The sequence below is a fragment of the Tachyglossus aculeatus genome, chromosome 4 (genome assembly GCF_015852505.1).
Source record: "Tachyglossus aculeatus isolate mTacAcu1 chromosome 4, mTacAcu1.pri, whole genome shotgun sequence".
Classification (NCBI taxonomy): domain Eukaryota; kingdom Metazoa; phylum Chordata; class Mammalia; order Monotremata; family Tachyglossidae; genus Tachyglossus; species Tachyglossus aculeatus.
Window position 1 is genome coordinate 20955271 of NC_052069.1, and position 15099 is coordinate 20970369.

The 15099-nt window shown below is 44.2% G+C and overlaps 1 long non-coding RNA gene across 1 annotated transcript in view; it reads right to left on the minus strand.

The window, feature by feature from the left end:
* The window catches only part of LOC119927391, a 128526-nt gene extending 125701 nt beyond the window's left edge, over nucleotides 1-2825 (minus strand). Inside the window, exon 1 of the long non-coding RNA XR_005450407.1 lies at nucleotides 2626-2825. This is a non-coding gene — a long non-coding RNA (uncharacterized LOC119927391). The remainder of the gene's footprint in view (nucleotides 1-2625) is intronic.
* Nucleotides 2826-15099: the final 12274 nt, after the last annotated feature.

Sequence of the window (15099 nt, forward strand, 5' to 3'; positions counted from 1 at the left end):
CTCTGGGACTCAGAACACCGGTAAAATGGGGATTGATACTGTGAACCCCATGTGAGACAGGCACTGTATCCAACCTGATTAAATTATATCTACCCCAGCGCTTAGTAATAATAATTAATAATTATTATTATTATGGCATTTGTTAAGCTCTTACCGTGTGCCAAGCACTCTTCCAAGCACTTGAGTAGATACAAGGTAATCAGATTGTCCCACGTGGGACTTGCAGTCTTAATCCCCATTTTACAGATGAGGTAACTGAGGCACAGAGAAGTCAGCGCTTAAAACAGTGCCAGCGCTTAGAACAATGCCAGTGCTTAGAACAGTGCTTTGCACATAGTAAGCGCTTAATAAATGCCATCATTATTATCATTAAGTGACTTGCCCAAAGTCACACAGCCGATAAGTGATGGAGCCGGGATTAGAACCCATGACCTCTGACTCCCAAGCCCGTGCTCTTTCCACTAAGCCATGCTGCTTCTCTTAGTACATTGCCTGGCACACAGTAAGCTCTTAAGAAATACAATAATAATAATAATAATAATAATAATAATAATAATAATAATAATAATAATAATGTTAGAATTACAGCCTAGGTCCCTCTTATTCCCAGGCCCTTGCTTTGTCCACTAGGCCATGCTGCTTCTCAATTTTGTCTATTAAATTTAGACTAAAACTTAGAATCTGTACTTGGGGAAAAAAATCTCCCCCAACTGGTCTTCCATATCCAGTGGAAAGCCCGGTTATTACAGGCTAACAATATCACTCTGTTGTTTTTGTGTGTGTTTTGTTCAGGTTCATTTTGGTTGGTTTCCTCCAGTTCCCTTTGTTCACATGTGGATTTAAAAAATTGATGTGGAATTAAACTATGATAACTCCACATTTGAAATACTTGAAGGCCGGACTGGGGCAGGAGGAGGAAGAGAGAAAGGCAGATTGGGGAGATGGAAAGATTCAGTTTGCCCGAATTTCCAGTGAACTCTCCTCTGAGACCACAAATGAAGCCCAGGGTTTCATTACTAAACTAGTCCACCAGCAGATGAAATTCAACATCAAAGATTCATTACTTGTACGTACCAAGGGGCATGTGTTACAAGCACAAAATACCAAAGTTTCATTCCCTTCTAATAACAATGTTCATAATTGTGTCATTGATTAAGGGCTTATTGCGTGCCAACTTCTGTTCTAAGTAGTGGGATACATGAAAAATAATCAGGTCAGATCCAGTCCCTGCCCCAGAAGGGGATTGCAGGGGTTAACAGGGAGAGAGAACGGATATTGAATCCCCATTTTACCGGTGAGGAAACTGAGCTTCAGAGAAGTGAGTGCTTGGCACATAGTAAGCGCTTAACAACTGCCATTAGTATTATTTGGCCAAGGTCACACAGCTGGGGTTAGAACCCAGATCCTCTACCCCCCAAGGCTGTGCTCTTTCCACTAGACCACAGTCATTCCCCTTGCTTAATGGAAAGAGCCCGGGCTTCGGAGTCAGAGGTCGTGGGTTCTAATCCCAGCTCCGCCACTTATCTGATGTGTGACTTTGGGCAAGTCACTTAACTTCTCTGGGCCTCAGTTACCTCCTCTGTAAAATGGGGATTAAAACTGTGAGCCCCACGTGGGACAACCTCATTACCTTGTATCACCTCCAGCGCTTAGAACAGTGCTTTGCACATAGTAAGTGCTTGACAAATACCATTATCATTATTATTATTATTATTATTATTATTATTATCATTGTATGTCCTTGGCCCCAACTGATCCCTTTTGGCTCCAAAACTCTCATCCTAACCCTTTCCCTCCCATCCCTTTTCCAGACATTCTTTTTATGGTCTGTGTGTTGGGGAGTATTCTGTTTCTCTACTGCATTTGCACTATTGAAACTTCTCCTTAGTATGCATGTGCTAGCTTAACATTTCCACTTTATTCTGTTTCTACCACTCCACACAGAGCTTTACATTTCCATCCTAGCCTAGATCTCTTATATTGTTTGGCATCTTGGGCCTGTCACTCCCTCTTGTCAACAGTCTCTATTTACCATCCGAGCTCAGTCCTCAAAACTCTGGGTGTCTAGAGATTAACTCTTCCATTCCCCAACAATTATAATTCTCCAGTCTAGGAAGACATAGGCTGTGGTGGGGGTGGGACATGGTCCAGGTTTGCAAAACCATAAAGAGTTTGGCAGGGCCAATATGAGTATGAGGGGAGACCTATTGAAACATGAAGGTGATTGCTTATTAATGAGAAGCAGCATGGCCTCATACATAGAACGTGGGCTTGGGAGTCAGAAGGACTGTGTCATAATCCCGGCTCTGCGACTTGTCTGCTAGGTGACCTTGGGAAAGTCACCTCACTTCTCTGTGCCTCAGTTACCCATCTGTGAAATGGGGATTAAGACTGTGAGCCCCTTGTGGGACAGGGACTTTGTCCAGCCCGATTTGCTTGTATCTATCCCAGCGCTTAGACAGTTCCTGGCAGATAGTAAGCACTTAACAAATACTAAAATTATTACTGTTATACTATGCATGGCAAGCACAAAGTAAGCATTTAAAAATATCACTAGTATTATTATATTACTGTAGACCTTCAACTTGGTATAAAGCTCGATGCCCCATTTCTGCCAAACTTTACCTTCTAAAGTCCATGCTTGACTGTCTTGATTCCGTCTTCTATCTTCTTGTCTGTCTGTGCCTCATTAGATAGTGAGTAGATTGCCTCAGCAGAATTCGAGTGGTAGTTATCTCTGGACTGCAGATGTATAGCTATGGTTGGACATAAAGTTTCCAAGGTGTAGGCTGAAATACAATCTCGATTTCCCCGAGGCCTGTGGTCAGTCCTTGCTTGTGTGCTGACTCTGTGAAGTGATTCATAAGCAAGTCATCCTGGGAATGTGTCCCCAGAGAGCATTTATCAGCCAAAGCAGCTCCTGGATGGTTGTCAGAGTTGGATATGCTGGAACTGACCCTGCTCCATCATTCTTCAAGTGAAGCAGGCCCTGGGTGGTTGTTCAACCTATTCTACGCGGCCATGCTTGATGATGTGGCAAAGAACCTGGAAAACAGTTTCAGAATGTGTTCTCTATTCACGGTTTCTCTGCTAGAGAAGCAGCTTGGCTCAGTGGAAAGAGCCCAGGCTTGGGAGTCAGAGGTCATGGGTTCTAATCCCAGCTCTGCCACTCGTCAGCTGGGTGACTTTGGGCAAATCACTCCTCTGTGCCTCAGTGACCTCATCTGTAAAATGGGGATTAAGACTGTAAGCCCCACATGGGACAACCTTGATTACCTTGTATCCCCCCAGAGCTTAGAACAGTGCTTGGCACATAGTAAGTGCTTAACAAATACCAACATTATTATTACAAATGAAACAGCAAAATTGGGAAACTGAAGCTGCAGCTTCTTACAGATTCAAGGCCCAGGCATTTTCTGTCTCACAGTACTTAGGACTAATTATGGTCATTGAGGTATTTGTTAAGCACTTATGTACTAAGCGAGGTGGTATATCCAAGACGATGAGGTTGGACATGGTCTGTGTCCCACGTGGGGCTCACAGTTTAACTGCATACTGGGTGCAGTGCATTCTACTAAACACTTGGAAAATGCAAGTTAGCATTCCCTGCCCATTGAGAGATAACCCTCTGACACTCAGCAAATATAAATTCAACTGAATGAACTGACAATGTGTGGCAGTTGTAGACAATCGCCAAACTCCCCTGCTCAAGGCTTATATCAGCCTCCTCTTGTCAGAAATTAGACATGATTCGCTTGAGAGAGTGGTGAAAGTCTGGACATTTTCTCCTTTCCCAGATAATGGCATTTTTGAGAAAAGAGTTTTGAAAAGTGATTTTTTTTTCAAGGTTTAATTCCACCATGAGACAATGGAACTTAGTGGAACAGCAACATGGTTTGGTGGATGGACCAAGGGCCTAGGAGTCAGAAGAACCTGGGTTCAAATCCCGGCTCCTCACTTGCCTGCTGTGTGACCTTGGGAAGGTCACTTCACTTCTCTGTGCCTCAGTTCCCTCATCTGTAAAATGGTGATGAAGACTGTGAGCCCCATAGGGGACAGCGACTGTGTCTAATCTGATTCGGTTGTTTTCACCCTAGTGCTTAATACAGTGCTGGGCACATAGTAAGCAGTTAACAAATACCACAATGAGTATTATCATTATTATTAGAATTACCCAAAGGGTTGCAAAGGATTCTTCTGCTTTCACCTTCAATTTTCCAAAGGACTATGGTTTCCAAAATACCAAGCAAACTTCCTGAATCTGAGACGGGGCAATCTCCTCTAAAGCAACTTCCTCAAAGTCAAACTTCCCTCAGAGATGCAGCAGGCAAGCTGGTTTGTATGGACCCAAGCAAGAAAGAGAGAAAAGACAACACAATCCAGAAATCTTTGACTAATTGCTCAGGGACCTTGAATAGAATCCCCAGGAAATTGTAAAATCTGACCATTTGATAAACAGAGTTTACCCAGATAGCTCCGTAATTGTTCCCATTGACGTAATTATGGACTTTAACCGCCTCGCATCCATCCCTTTAATTGTCTTTCATCATTAAACATTCGCGCCCAATCTGATTTCCCTTTCGTAGTCAGCCTGCAACTGCTCTCAGTGGCAGTTCCTCTGCATCCATCTGAATGCTGCCTTTACGTGGTGTGGCTTTTCCTTTCCTTTGGCAGTCTTTAATCTTTCCTTTTCCTCACAGGGAAGGAGTCAAACTGTCCTTGAAAGAAATGCTTCAAGAAAGGCCCTTCTCCTAATTCTCCTAGCCAGTTGGTCCCCTGTTTAATATTAAGGGCATTTACCCTGCATGTACTTGAGTCTATTAATCACCTCTTTGTCCCCTCCCCTCCTCTAGACTGTAAGCTTGTTGAAGACAGGGAATGTCTGTTTATTGTTATATTGGACTATCTCAAGCACTTAGTACAGTGCTTTGCACACAATAAGCGCTCAATAAATACAATTGACTGGCTGACTTCCAGTCTGGCTAGTGAGATCTTTATTCATCTGTAAAATGGTAATCAAAAGTTTGTCTTCCCTCCCCCTTAGACTCTGAACCCATGAGGCACAGGGACTGTCTGATCTGATTGTATCATAATTACCGCAACACTTAACACATTGTTTGGCACATAGCAATTGGGAAGTATCAGCTACTACTATTAGCTGATCCACTGGGATGAAGCAACGTGAAACGGCATGGTTTAGTGGAAAATGCACAGGCTTGGGAATCAGAGGTCATGGATTCTAATCCCTGCTCCACCACTTGTCTGCTGTGTGACTTTGGGCAAGTCACTTTACTTCTCTGTGCCCCAGTTACTTCCTCTGTAAAATGGGGATTAAGACTACGAGGCCCAAGTGGGTCAACCTGATTACCGTGTATCTACCCCAGCACTTAGAACAGTGCTTGGCATATAGTAAGTGCTTAACAAATACCGTTGTTATTATTATTATTATATCATTATTATCAATAACCTTCTGATGCTGAGGCCCTCATTCTATCCACTAGGCCACACTGCTTCTTGTCTGTACTGAAGTTGACCACGATGGGGAATGGGCTTGCAGGTTCATAATATAGGTGAGCATTGACTAAACTACACTTTGGATTAACAGAGTCCCTGGGTGTCCATATCAGTTCATTCTCCATCCAGTTGAAGGGTTTGATTTATGGTACACTCATGAGCCAAGTCCTCTGGTTTCTGCAGGCAGGATTGGTTTGATTGGAAGATACACAATGAAATCTTAGAGGGTCAGAGACAGGGAGAGATGGGGTGGGAGGAAGGGGAGGATGCTTTTGCAAAACCTAGAGCAGTATCTTTCCCTGATGCCACATCCATTCCCCAACTAGTCAATCAATCATATTTATTGATCACTTATTGTGTGCAGAGCACTGTACTAATTGCTCAGGAGAGTGTGATAAGACGGAGTTGGTAGAAACATTCCCTGCCCACAAGGAGCTTACATTCATGTCCTACAGGGGGACAGAAAGGAGGCAGAGAGGGGCTCCAGGAGAGGAGGAGTCAGTGGAGGGGCCAGAAAGGCTACTCCAGGAGGGATTCATCATTCAATCAATCGTATTTTTTGAGCACTTACTGTGTGCAGAGAGGGATAAAGTCTGGGTTCAGCTATTGTCCCACCTTTCGCTTTCCCGGCTCTGCCCCCTGTCACTAAGCCGATGTCTAATGTCATTTAAACCACTTCGACAGTGGATGAGGCACAAGTTACTGCTATTGCTTATCCAATCATCCCAGAAGACTTTGCCAAATAAGAGGTCGCAGTTCATAATGATGGTAATCCTTCTTGGACCCTAGGCTGTAGGATTTTCATCCCTGGATACCTTCAGTCCTGTTTCATGTCCCGAGGCTGCTTCATATCAGGCAGAAACTCCTCACCCTGGGCTTCAAGGCTGTTCACCACCTCGCCCCCTCCTACCTCACCTCCCTTCTCTTCTTCTACAGCCCAGCCCACACCCTCTGCCGCTATTCTCCTCACCGGGCCTCGTTCTCGCTTGTCCCGCCGTCGACCCCTGGCCCACGTCATCCCCCAGGCCTGGAATGCCCTCCCTCTGCCCATCCACCAAGCTAGCTCTCTTCCTCCCTTCAAGGCCCTACTGAGAGCTCACCTCCTCCAGGAGGCCTTCCCTGACTGAGCCCCCTCTTTCCTCTCCCCCTCCTTCCCCTCTCCATCCCCCCGCCTTGCCTCCTTCCCTTCCCCACAGCACCTGTATATATGTACATATGTTTGTACATATTTATTACTCTATTTATTTTACTTGTACATATCTATTCTATTTATTTTATTTTGTTTATATGTTTTGTTTTGTTCTCTGTCTCCTCCTTCTAGACTGTGAGCCCACTGTTGCGTAGGGACCGTCTCTATATGTTGCCAACTTGTACTTCCCAAGCGCTTAGTACAGTGCTCTGCACACAGTAAGCACTCAATAAATACAATTGATTGATTGAATGGTGCTAACCTCCTCATTATACCTCATTTTCATCTTTTTCGCCACCAACCCCTAGCCCATATCCCACCTCTGGCCTAGAACGCCCTCCCTCCTCATATCAGACATATAATTGCTGTCTCCTACCTAGTTCAAAGCCTTACTGAAGGCACAATTCCTCCAGAAAGCCTTCCCTGACTGAACCCTCCTCTACTCTTCTCCTCCTCTCTTCTGAACTGCTCATACTTGTCCTTCATTCATCCTCTCTTCCTTCGCCATAGCACATATGTATATATTTGCATGTATCTGTAATTTATTTATTTACTTATCTATTTATTTATGTATATTAATATCTGTCTTCTCCTCTAGACTGTAAGCTCATGGGCAGGGAATGTATCTGATGTTATGTAGTATTCTCCAAAGCACTTAGCACAGTTTACCTACAGTAAACACTCAATAAATACAATAATAATAATAATAGTAAATTTGGGATATGAGCTTCCAAATCTTCTTCCCATCCTAGGACTGGATCCATCCTGAAGCTCTATCAAAGATCAGTCCACCATTCCAGGTTTTAGAGATCTCCTGAAGGGGCCGTTCAATTGGTCATTATTGACCATCCTGATGATGTTGATTTTATTCTGAAAGGAGCTTATTGATCTCCCATTCTGTTCTCATTCCTATCAATTTGAACTCCAGCTGACTTCAAAAGCATGCCTGCTTTACAAAAATCCTCTTTTCCCTGAGTTTTGCTCCCCAGGCATTAAAAATAATTAAACTCTGTGGAAGTAGGGGGTTGGGTTAGTTGTATTTTGGAAGGTCTGAACCATCACACTGTTCCTCCAAGTGTCCTTGGGAATTCCTTTTAGCTGTAGACCATCAACATCAGTAGTCTGACCCAATGTGGAATCGTTTGTGCCAACATAGATGGTTTCTGGGCAAGCTTTCTTAGCTCATAATATAAGTGGGAGATTCTCTTGAAAACCATCTCATCTTAAATGGTTTCCTGAAGTTCTTAGAGAAGCAGCATGTCCAAGAGGATAGAGCATGGGCCTGAAGTTTAGTAAAATCAGGGTTTTAATCCCAGATCTTCCACTCGTTAACTGTGTGACCCTGGGCAAGTCACTTAACTATTCAGCACCTCAGTTATCTGTAAAATGGGGATGAGGACTGTGAGCTCCATGTGGGAAATGGACTATGTCCAATATGATTAGTTTGCATCTCCCCAGTACTTAGTAAAATGCAGGGGCATAATGAGTGCTTAAAAAAACTAAGATTTAACAAAAGTCATCATGTCTTTATGATGATTAAAAATTAAGTAGTTTGCTTTGTGAAATCGACAGCTGGCTGACTAATTCCAACGTTACTTCATGGCTCAGTGGAAAGAGCCTTGGCTTTGGAGTCGGAGATAATGGGTTCAAATCCCAGTTCCACCATTTATCAGCTCTGTGACTTTGGGCAAATCACTTGACTTCTCTGGGCCTCAGTTCCCTCATCTGTAAAATGGGGGTGAAGACTGTGAGCTCCCCAAGGGACAACCTGATCACCTTATAACCTCCCCAGCATTTAGAACAGTGCTTTGCACATAGTAAGTGCTTAACAAATGCCATTATTATTATTACTTTTTTAATGGCACTTATTAAAGAGCATACTAAGTGCTAGGCACTGTACTAAGCCCTGAGCTAGACATAAAATAATCAGATTGGAAAAAGTCCCTATCCCTGACCCACATGGGGCTCTCAATCTAAATGCAGTCTACTTCTTACTTTATAGGCTGCCCTGGTCAAAAGCAGTGTTCTATGTGTGCACAGATATTCACACATGCTCATATATACACATAAAAACATTCCTGTGGCATAGGACTTGCTGAGCCAGCTTTCTGGGCAGACACATGTTGTTAATCATTATGGTTATTTTCTTTTAATTTTATGACTTCAATTTTACAACCTTCTTATGAGAGAATTTTATGACTTTTAATGCTCTACATGAATCTTCCAGTTCCGTCAGAAAGGATCACATCAGCATAAATATGCAATTCCCTTGGCAGAACCATTTTTAAGAGTGAGAGCTAAGGAACTAAACCAGGGGTCTTTCATTATGTCTTTATGAGAGATCAAAGGGAGGGAAAATCAGGTATCTGGCCATACTCTAGCTGTCTCTTTGTACCTTCTGTTCAGAATGTCGGAATCAATCTTAAAGATTGCATTTGAAGATAGATATGATTGTTGAGCTGTTGAAGCAGAGTCCTGCTTTTGGATCATGTTCAAACAAGGAAAGGCTCCAAACTGAAGTTCAAGGTTGTCTTTTCTCCCAGCTCCAAGACAAATAGCTTTGGAAAGCATAACCACATGATTCCAAGTTTAAGAATTATTATCTAGTCTATCCATGAAGAAATGTAATAAATAATACTAAATAAATCATGATGGTATTTAAGATCCTGCTATGTGCCAAGCACTGTACTAAGCCCTGGAGTGGTTACAAGCAAATCCAGTTGGACACAGTCCCTGACTCATAGGGGACTCACAGACTTAATCCCAGTTTTACAGATGAGGTAAATGAGGCACAGAGAAGTGACCTGACTTGCCCAAGGTCACACAACAGACATGGTGGCAGAGCTGGGATTCGAACCCATGACCTCTGACTCACAGACCCGGGCTCTATCCACTACACCATGCTGCTTCTCATCAAAATAATAATGATGTTGGCATTTGTTAAGCGCTTACTATGTGTCCAACACTGTTCTAAGCGCTGGGGTAGATACAAGGTAATTACGTTGTCCCACGTGGGGCTCACAGTCTTAATCCCCATTTCACAGATGAGGTAACTGAGGTCCAGAGAAGTTAAGTGACTTGCCCAAAGTCACACAGCTGACAAGTGGCAAAACTGGAATTAGAACCCAGGACCTCTGACTCCCAAGCCCCTGCTCTTTCAACTAAGCCACACTGCTTCTCATCAAAAGGATCAAAAGTCTCCATCCTTCCCCTTAGCACTGGATCCCTCGGCCAAAAGGGGAAAGCACAACGTATTTTTAACTTCAAAATGGGAAATTTCTTTGCCAATCCTTAGCCAGTGCTTAAAAGTCCCCTTTCGTATGAAAATCATTAAAATAAGTCTTCCTTAAACAACAGGACCACTCAAGAGCGGGCCTTATTTTCTTCCCATTAATAGAATGGCCTCTCTCCACTATTTGCATAATGGACTGTAGGAGTAAATGGTTGCTTAAAATGCTCATTCAGCCCCTTGCTGGGGAGGATTCTGCCTGCCAGCAAGAGCAGAGCTGAAACCTGGCTGCCATGGAACATTAAGCAGGTATTCTCCCTGCTAAACTTTGTTGTCTCAATTTCCCAGAGTCATCCAACACAAAACAGGTACAAATTAAGAGTTCAATTCACAAAAGCAGTAGGCACCATTTAGGTGGGCTTCCCATGGAGATGACTCAGAAGGAGTGTTGGAGAGCTCAGCTAGCGGTAGCCAAGGAAGCATCCGTCTCCGCTATTTCATAAATATTCTTCTCGTTCTTCTCCAAATATTGACCTTTCCATATTGAATCCCAGGACCAGCAGAGGCACAACTAGAGGCAAAGGAGAAATTGGCTTCTGGATGCAAAATGAAGTTACTCCCCCCTCTCCTATAGGTTTTCTGGGTAGGTATCAGGAGGAGCCCCCCAGCTACTTGGTTGAAGATTTCTGCTTGTTTATATAAGACCCTAGACCCTTCCCAGGAGACCCTCATTGTACCTCATTCTCGCCTGCCCCGCCATCGAGCCCCGGCCCAGGTCCTCCCCATGGCCTGGAATGCCCTCCCTCCACACATCTACCAAGCTCTCTTCCTCCCTTCAAAGCCTGACTGAGAACTCACCTCCTCCAGGAGGCCTTCCCAGACTGAGCCCCCTTTTTTCTCTCCTCCTCCCCATCCCCCTGCCCTACCTCCTTCCCCTCCCCACAGCACCTGTATATATGTTTGTACAGATTCATTACTCTATTTATTTTACTTGTACATATTTACTATTCTATTTATTTTGTTAATAATGTGCATCTAGCTTTATTTTTATTTATTCTGATGACCTGACATCTGTCCACATGTTTTGTTTTGTCTGTCTCCCCCTTCTAGGCTGTGAGCCCGTTGTGAGCCCGTTGTTGGGTAGGGACTGTCTCTATATGTTGCCAACTTGTACTTCCCAAGTGCTTACTACAGTGCTCTGCACACGGTAAGCACTCAATAAATACGATTGGGTTTTGAATCTCCATTTTACAGAAAAGGTAACTGAGGCACAGAGAAGTTAAATGACTTGCTCAATTGGGGTCACACAGCAGACCAGTTGGGTTAGAACCTAGGTCCTATATTAAAATCCGTGCAAGTGGAAAAGGTATTTCTTCTGAAGAGCATTCCATCTTTGGAGCTTTTCTTTCATGACCTTTCCCCGATTTTCCACTCACTGTAGATGGCACCACTAACCTTCCAGTCTCACAAGTCTGTAACTTTGGCGTTATCCTTCAATCCTCTCATTCAATGCCCCCTCCCACGCCCACAGCACTCATGTACATACCTGTAATTTTATTCTTTTATATTAATGTCACTCTCATGAACAGGTCCAACCAGATTAGCTTGCATCTACCGCAGTGCATAGTACAGTGGCTGGCACATAGTAAATGCTAACAAATATTACAAAAAATCCCCAAGGCAGTGTATCAAGTGGTTAAGAAGAGTAAAATAGAGATAGAGGAGACGGTTCTTGCCCACAGGGAGCTTGCAATCTAATGGAAGTGACAGACATAACATTATTTACAGATAGAAGAAAAAAATGGAATAATGGACTGATGAATAAATAAGTGCTTAAATAGCAGAGTATGTAAATCAAATTGTACTTTAGTGCTATGGGTGACTTGATGTGTGTTAAGTTCCAAGATCAGTCAATCATTGTTATGTTGTAAACACTCTATACAGCCCAATATACTGAGTGCCTAGGAGAGTGCAATAGAGTTAATAGACACATTCCTTGTCCGCCAGGATCTTAGAATCTAGTGGGTACTTGGGAAGATGTGATCTGAGGAGGAGATAATGAACTGGGGAAATTTTCCTGCAGGAGGTAAGATTTCAGGAGATCTTTGAAGATGGGGGAGTCGTGATCATCTGGATTTCCTAGGGGAGGGAATTTCTATCAAGAGACAGGAGGTGGGAGAGATGACAGGAAGGAACAGACAGAAGGTTCACATGGTGGGAGGATAGACTTCAGGCAGGGCAGTAGCAGATGAAGAGAGTGAATAAATCAAGGAAGAATTGACTCCTCTCTCTCATTCAATCCATGTATTCAATCCATCATCAAATCCTGTCGGTCCCACCATCACAACATCACTAAAATCTACCCTGTCCTAACTCATCAGCCTCTTTGCTGACCTCCCAACCTCCTGTCTCTCTCCACTCCAGAGCATACTGCACTCTGCTTCCCGGATCACCTTTTTACAGAAACATTCATGACATGTCGCCCCCCGCCTCCTCGAAAATCTCCAGTGGTTGCCTACCCACCTCCATAACAAACAAAAACTCCTCACCACTGGCTTTAAGCATTACATCACCTTGCCCCCTCCTACCTCACCTCACTTCTCTCTTTCTACAGCCCAGCCCACATGCTTCACTTCTCTGATGCTAACCTTCTCAATGTGCCTTTATCTCACTGCCGACCCCTGGCCCACGTCCTACCTCTGAGCCAGAACACCCTCCCTCCTCAATTCTGCCAGACAATTACTCTCCCCCGCTTCAAATACTTATTGAAGGCACGTCTCTTCCAAAAAGCCATCCCAGATTAAGCCTCACTTTTCCTCATCTCCCACTCCCTTCTGCATCACCCTGACTTGCTCCCTTTGCTCTTTCCCATCTCTCCCAGCCCCGCAGCACTTAAGTATATATCTGAAATTTCATTTATTTGTGTTGATGTCTGTCTCCCCATATCTAGACTGTGAGCTCTCAGTGGGTGGGGAATTTCACTGTTTGTTATTGTATTGCACTTTCCCAAGCGCTTAGTACAGTGATCTGCATACAGTAAGTGCTTAATGAATGAATGAACTAGTGGAGAGGTCCGCTGTGTGGCCTTGAGCAAGTCAGTCTTCACTTCTCTGTGCCTCAGTTAACTCATCTGTAAAATGGGGATTGAGACTGTAAGACCCACATGGGACAGGGACTGTGTCCAACCCAACTTGTTTGAATCCACCGCAGCGTTTAGTACAGTACCTAGCACTTAGTAAGTGCTTAACAAATAAACGCTCTGGGCATGTTATTCCCCTCCTCAAAAATCTCCAGTGGCTACCAGTCAACCTATACATCAGGCAAAAACTCCTCACTCTCAACCTCAAGGCTGTCCATCACCTCACCCCCTCCTACCTCACCTCCCTTCTCTCCTTCTACAGCCCACCCCGCACCCTCCGCTCCTCTGCTGCTAACCTCCTCACTGTGCCTCATTCTCGCCTGTCCCACCGTCGACCCCAGGCCCACGTCCTCCCCCTGGCCTGCAATGCCCTTCCTTCACACATCCACCAAGCTAGCTCTCTTCCTCCCTTCAAAGCCCTACTGAGGGCTCACCTCCTCCAGGAGGCCTTCCCAGACTGAGGCCCCTCCTTCCTCTCCCCCTCCCCATCCCCCCCAGCCCTACTTCCTTCCCCTCCCCACACCACCTATATATATGTTTGTACAGATTTATTACTCTATTTATTTTACTTGTACATATTTTCTATTCTATTTATTTTATTTTGTTAATATGTTTTGTTTTGTTGTCTGTCTCCCCCTTTTAGACTGTGAGCCCATTGTTGGGTAGGGACCATCTCTATACATTGCCAACTTGTACTTCCCAAGCACTTAGTACAGTGCTCTACACACAGTAAGCGCTCAATATATACGATTGAATGAATGAAATGAAATACCATTATTTGTATGATTCTTTTTAGCTAGAGGTCAGAGATTTTTGCTCAAGGTCAATGGAAATGGGTAGCCATTGGAGGTTTGGAGGCGGGAAGAGACGTGAGCAGAATGATAGTTTAGTAAGCTATGGGCTATGAAGGCTAAGGAGGGAAGAGGTTGGAGGAAAAGAGACCAATGAGGAAGCTGATATAGCAATGTAATCGAGAGATTTCCAGGCCATGAACCAGGTTCGTGGCTATTTACATGCAGAAGAGAGGGTAAGTCTGTAATTAGGTGGAGGAAGAACCAGAGGGATTTGGCAACACAGTGAGTGAGAGGCATGAAAGATAGGAGTCACAGGTGCCACCAAGGTTGCCAGGATTCTGGAGAGGAAGCTTGGTGGTGTTGTCCACAGATGGGGAAGGAAGGGGGATGGGATCTAGCAGGGCAAATCAGAAGTGTAGTTTTGGGAAAATATCCTGGAGGAAAGAGCAAGTGCAAGATTGTATAGCAGGGGAGAGGTTGAAGCTGGTGATGTAGATTTGGAAGTCATCTGTCTAGAGGCGGAAGTAGAAGTCAGTAAACTGGATGAGCTGTGAAATAATAATAATAATAATAATAATGGCATTTGTTAGGTGCTTACTATGTGCAAAGCACTGTTCTAAGCGCTGGGGAGCATACAAGGTGATTAGGTTGTCCCATGTGGGGCTCACAGGCTTCATCCCCAGGTGAGGGAACTGAGGCAAAGAGAAGTTAAGTGACTTGCCCAAAGTCCCACAGCTGACAATTGGCAGAGCCGGGATTTGAACCCATGACCTCTGACTCCCAAGCCCGGGCTCTCTCCACTGAGCCACGCTGCTTCTCTAAAGTGTGTGTAGAGCTCTGAACCCTACTAAGCCTTCAGACAACATTCAAGAGAAGAAAATGGCAAAATCCCCGACCTTGAAGGTTTACTATTTAATAAGCAGTAGCTGTAAAGTGATGTAAGTAGATATTCAATCTGTCACCAAATCGTGGTTCTATATTGCTAGAATCCGGCCTTTCCTCTCCATCCAAACTGCTAACCTACCGAGCCAAGCATTTATCCTATTCTGCCTTGACTACTGCATCTACAGAGAACCAGCATGGCCTAGTGGATGGAGCACGGGCCTGGGATTCAGAAGGATGTGGGTTCTAATCCCTGCTCTGCCACTTGTCTGCTGTGTGAACTTGGACAAGTCACTTGACTTTGCTGTGCCTCAGTTATCTCATCTCTGAAATAGGGATTAAGATTGTGAGC